Raw genomic sequence first — 6,000 nt, forward strand, 5'->3', positions numbered from 1 at the left:
GACGGGAGTGAGGCAGCGGGCCTCACTGGAGGAGCCCGCGCCATTCTCAGGAGTCATCACGGGGACAGGAGATGCACACACATTTCTGGTCCTTGACAAATGAACAAGTGAATGCCTCAATGGTGAGTCCATGTAGCCTATAAGAGAGGATACTCCAGGACGTGAGTGTGGCAGAAACAGCAAACACAGCCTCTGCGCTCCACCCCCGTGCAGGTTTTTTTGACCACAGGCTCCTCACAGCCAGCCTGTGAGCAGATGCTGCCTCATGTACTGTGCACAGAGAGGCCACAGATGACTGTGGCCTCTGCTGATTCCCTTGGAATTAAAAACATCATGAGCCCAGGCCTGGAAACACAGAGGCCTTTTGTGCCAGTTAGGCACCTTCAAGGGGAAGGAGAGGAAGAGAAGGAGGAGGAAGAAGATAGGGAGGAAGGGAGGAAGGGAAGGACGAGGTGAAGGAAGGAAAGGAGAGGGAGGAGAAGGAGGAAGGCAGGTGAGGAGGAGAGAAGGAGGAGCAAGAAGAAGGGAAAGGGGAAGAGAGAGGGGTAGAGAAAGGGAGGACAGAGGAGATGGGAGGAGGATGGATTTGGAGATGGGGGCAAGACCCCTGCATCCTGGCCCTCTGGACACTGTATCCTAAAAGCTGGAGCTGTTTATTATCTAAATGGTATTATTTGGGGGGCATTAAGGAAAAATGAGTAGAAGAAATTGTGCTCTTGAGAGATGAAGACAGACAGAAACTTCAGACCCATTCACTAAAGGCTGAGGACACTTGGGAGGGCCAGGCCCTGGATGTGTCTCAAGAATCAGGGCTGTGCGCTGAGATGACCAGCTGGACAGACAGAGGCGCTGGCTTCCCCTGTGTCATCTACTGTTGGACCAGCTTATCCTAGAGCAATGTGGAAAGGAAGGATAATGGAGGCAGAAAAAAAGAAGAAAGGGGACAGAAAGGAAAAATGAACAGAGAAGGGGAGGTAGAGAAAGAGAGAGGCAGAAAGACTGAAAGATTTCAAAGGCAAACTACAGCTGTGCATGGTGGTGCATACCTGTAGTCACAGCTATTCGGGGGAGGGCGGGGGATGGTGAGGCAGGAAGACCACTTGAACCCAGGAGGTGGAGGCTGTGGTGGGTCCTGATCGCACCACTGCGTTCCAGCCCAGGCAACAGAGTGAGACCCTGTCTCCAACAACCACCACCAACAACAAATTGTTTAAAGTAAACCTCCTCAGTATGGCTTAAAATGAAGTAAAGAGGATGGGTCAAGCCATGCAGGGTTCTCACCTGGTTATCAGAGAGAAATGGACAGGAGGAGGGGCTTCTCCGAAGTGCAGCTCCCAAATATGCACACTCAGGCCTTTCACAAGCATGGATCCATGTGACCCCAACAGTCCTACAGGTTGTATGGAACATCCCAGCCCATTTGTCAGGTGAGAACTGAGGCTTTGGAGAGGACAGGGGAGTCGTAGAGCTGTAGCGGGTAGAGTCAGCCTCTGGTCCTGCACAAGCCCACACATGTGCGGAAGGAGATGGAGGTAAAGCACCTGCCGGGACAGGAAGGGCCTTTATGGATTAGGGATGTTTCCAAAGCTGGTCAGAGAGCTAGGGCCAGAGTGGGAGGGCTGCAGCTGAAAGGTGATGTATAATAGGCTTTGGGTATTTGTGTCCATGGTTGGGCGGGTGATGTTTCCCGTTTCCAGAGTGCACTGCAGCCTCTGCCCACACATCAACACAGAAACCCCGCCATTTGGAAGGTGTTCTGTGCAGACACCTAAACGTCATTATCCCAAAACACCAAGCCAGCCAGCCAAGGCTTCAGAAAGTACCTGAACAGCTGAGCTTGCTGTTTTGATGAAACGCTGTTTGACAGAAAAACAGGCCACCCCCGGTAATATGTAGAGAATGATAGGATTCATGAATATGCATGAAGTCCTCTTTCTAGAGACAATTGCCGCAGCGGTTATTGGAGCAGAACAGGCCGTGTGGGAAGACAGCTTATTCCCAAAGCCACTCTGCCTCCCTGCTGGGAGTATATGGAACTTAAGATCATTTCCCGGGGCCCCATGGTGTGGTCTCAGCACTAGCTAGGCCCACAGAGGCCCTCTGAGGGCCACATGATAAGGGCCACCTCACCCCAGCCACCTGGGCTGACCACACATTGGTCAGAGCAGAAAATAGAGCTGAAAGGGAAGAATGGGCTTGCCCAAGGTCACACAGCAGCTCCTGAGGGTCAGGACCTCTGCCACCAGGTCAAGTGGCCCCCACATTGCAGGCCCCTGGGAGGACACAGATGCAAACCAGAATCTGAGCAGAGGACAGCTCTCAGGACAGCTCAGTGGCATGCCTACCCTGCAGGGGAAAGACTGCCCATGCCCACACTGAGGCAGGGGAACCAAGGTGAGGAGCTGGGTGAAGACCCCCACAGAGCTAGGCCCAGGACTCCCAGGGGGAGAGTGTGGATGGGTATCTGCCTCCACCCCGAGCTGTCTGCAATTTCTTTCCATGCAAAGGATAAGGTCTGACCAACACAGCCACAGCAAGGCATGAGTGATTCTCAGGTTAACTCTACTTTTGAAGAAGAAAAAGAGCCCACAAAGAACTTAAAACAGAACTACCATTCAGCCCACCTATCCCATGACTGGGTATCTACCCAAAGGAAAATCAATTGTTCCACCAAAGGGACATCTGCACCCGTAGGTTGATCACAACACTATTCACAATAGCAAAGGCATGGAATCAACCCAGGTGTCTGTCAACAGTGGACTGGAGAAAGAAAATGTGGCACATATACACTGTGGAATACTATGCAGCTGTAAAAAATAACCAAATCACGTTCTTTGCGGCAACATGGATGTAGCTGGAGACCATTATCCTAGGTGAATTAATGCAGAAACAGAAAATCTGTTTTCACTTATAAGTAGAAGCCAAACCTTGGTTCCACGTGCACATAAAGATGGCAACAATAGACAGCAGGGAACCACTAGAAGGGGGAGGGTGGGAGAGGTCTGTGGGCTGAAAAACAACCCATTGAGTACCATGTTCACTGCCTGGGTGATGGGGTCATTTGAGCCCAAACCTCATTGTCACTCAGTATACCCAGGTCACAAACCTGCACTCAGCTGCCAAGTCTAAAATAGAAGTGGAAATTCTAAAAAGAAAAAGGAGAAGAGGAAGAGGAACCTAGAAAGGTAAAGGGAAGAAGCAGCAATAGTGGATGATGCTCAAGTATTCCATAGATTACCCCAGCCACACCCCTAGTCCACTGGCAGCAACATGGCCCAAAGCCCGAGGTGGCCATGGCAAGAGCCACACCCCTGGTCTGAGTCCTCGTGCACCCTCCACACCTCAGCAGCAGGAGCAAGGCTGGAAGTCGGACATTTTCCAAAGAAAGCCAGGCATGCTTGGACAGTGGGATCTGGCCACTGTCAGCATCCAGCGCCTGGTGCTCTGAAGTCTGAGGAGAATACAGGGCAGGACAAGCCTGCTGTCAGATGCATCTCACATTGAAGAGGCAGGGGACAGCAGTTCCCTTTGACGGAGCTACGCAGATCTGAGGTTGCTGGAAGCAGCAACCTCCGTTTCATCTGCTTTTGAAGGAGTCTGAGGTAGACGGCTGGCGGGAAGGCCACGCCATACTGAGCATAAGGGCCACTCACTTGCAGAGCCTGCTGTGAAGAGGGAATCCAAACCCACTTTGCTGGTGCAAATGGCACTCTGCAAGCCCAGGGCAAGGAGAGGCCATCTGGAGTTCACAGGCATGTGGAAGCAGAGTGGATACATGAGGAGCACTTCTGGAAACCTGTTTTGTACCATGGCACCCCAGAGACCTAGGAGTGATCTCAAGCTCTGCCACTTTGGACAACGTTTTTGTCAGCTCTCTGGGCCTCATTCTCCTTCTCTGCAGCTGGTTGCATGCCATGTGTCCTGCCAACTCTCTGCCTCATTCACACTGGCCAGTGCTCTCTGCCCAAGAGCTTCTCTGCTTCATGTGCCAATCCAGAGATGCCAGGGATTGCGCACCTTCCGTGACAGTCTCTGCCTCTGCCTCTGAGATGTGGCAATACAGAGACAGTGCATCATGGGGAAAATGAACAGAAGGGAGTAACCATGGAGAGCCAGCTAGTTCAGGGATGGGGCAGACAAAATAGAGGAAGAGCCTGGAGTATCTTGTGGCCACTAGACAGTAAGAAAGTATTAAATAGCCAGGAGGTCAGGCAGCCTGGGCAACATAGCTAGACTCCATCTCTACAAAAAATAAAATAAAAAATAGCCAGTTATTTGGGAAGCTGGGGTGGGAGGATAACTTGAGCCCAAGAGTTTGAGACTGCAGTAAGCTATGATTGTGCCACTGCACTACAGCCTCAGCAGCAAACTGAGACTGTCTCTAAAAACAACAACAGCAACAACAAAAACATATATGTATGCGTATGTGTATTTCAAAAGGCTACAGGAAGCAAACTGAAGGTGCTCCGAATGGCCAAAGTTAGGACAACTTGAGCGAAATAAATAACTATAGTATTGAATTATAGCCCAAGACATAATGTAAATATCCACAGGTCCATCCTGATTAAATACATAACTGAATAAATAAATAAGTGAGGGAGAAGCAGCAATTCTTCCTTACAGAAGAATTCCAAATAATAAATGTAGAAGAAATAAGGGAAGTAGAAATTCATCAATAGCACACCACAGTAATAATTGTTACAGCCAAGATCTACTGATGGATATGAAAATGAGTGGGGGAAAGTTTAAGCAAAAACAGGATATTTACATAATCTTAAATATCTGCTTTCCAAAACTTAGTAATTTCAAGATAAAAATAGTAAGTTTGCAGTAGACCATTTTGGTAGATACCACCTTAGCCAAGTGATCAAGGACTCACCAATAGTAAGACACATTGAAGTGACATCATGTGTCCCCAGGATGAGGCACTAGGAAGGGCAAGTCGCTGCTGTGGGATCCTTCCCAATAAAGCATAATGTCAACCAAATCAGGAGTAAACCAGCAGACACACCCAAATAAAGGGGCATTTTACAAAATAACTTACCAGTTCTTCTTTCTTCCTCCTCCTTCTTCTTCTCCTTCTTCTTCTCCTTCTTCCTCCTCTCTTCTTCCTCTTCCTCCTCCTCTTCCTCCGCCTCCTCCTCCTTCTTCTTCTTCTTCTTCTCCTTCTCCTCCTCCTCCTCCTTTTTCTTCTTCTTCTTCTTCCTCTTTTTTTTAAAGACAAGGTCTAGATCTGTTGCGCAGGCTGGAGGGCAGTAGCCTGATGTGCTAGGACGTGATCACGGCTCACTGCAGCCTCAATGACCTCCCAGGCTCAAGCAACCCTGCCACCTCAGTCTGCCAACTACCTGGGACCACAGGCATGCAACACCACACCCAGCTATTTTTATTTTTTTAGAGATGGGGTCTTGCTTTGTTGTCCAGGCTGGTCTCAAACCCCTGGCTCCAAGTGATCCTCCTCCCTTACAAAGTGCTGGGATTATAGATGTGAGCCACCATGCCTAGCCATCTTAACAGTCTTCTTCTTCAAGAAAAATATTTTTAACACAAGGTCTTGCTTTGTTGTCCAGGTTGGAGGGCAGTGGTGCAATCATAGCTCACTATAGCCTCGAGTTCTTGGGCTCGAGCAATCTTCCCACCTCAGCCTCCTTGGTAGCTGGGACTATAGGCACATGCCACCATGCCTGACTAACTTTTATTTATTTTTATTTTTTGTAGAGGTGGAGTCTTGCTATCTTGTCCAAGCTGTTCTTTAAAATTTTGAAGATTAAGAAAGACAAGAGAAGAACAAGAAACTGTCATAGATTGTGGGGCGGAGAGACTGAGGGGGCAGGTGGCTAAATAACATGTGGGAGCCTGGGTCAGATCCTGAAACAGAAAAATATTTGTATTTTTATGTAAAAAGTAGGTGATAGAAGAAAGAAAAGGAGAGAGAGGAGGGAAGGAAGGAAGGAAGGGGAAGGAGGGAGAAAGGGAAAGAAAAGAAAGGAAGAAAGAAAA

Source organism: Pongo pygmaeus, chromosome 20 (assembly GCF_028885625.2).
Source record: "Pongo pygmaeus isolate AG05252 chromosome 20, NHGRI_mPonPyg2-v2.0_pri, whole genome shotgun sequence".
In the NCBI taxonomy this organism is placed as follows: Eukaryota; Metazoa; Chordata; class Mammalia; order Primates; family Hominidae; genus Pongo; species Pongo pygmaeus.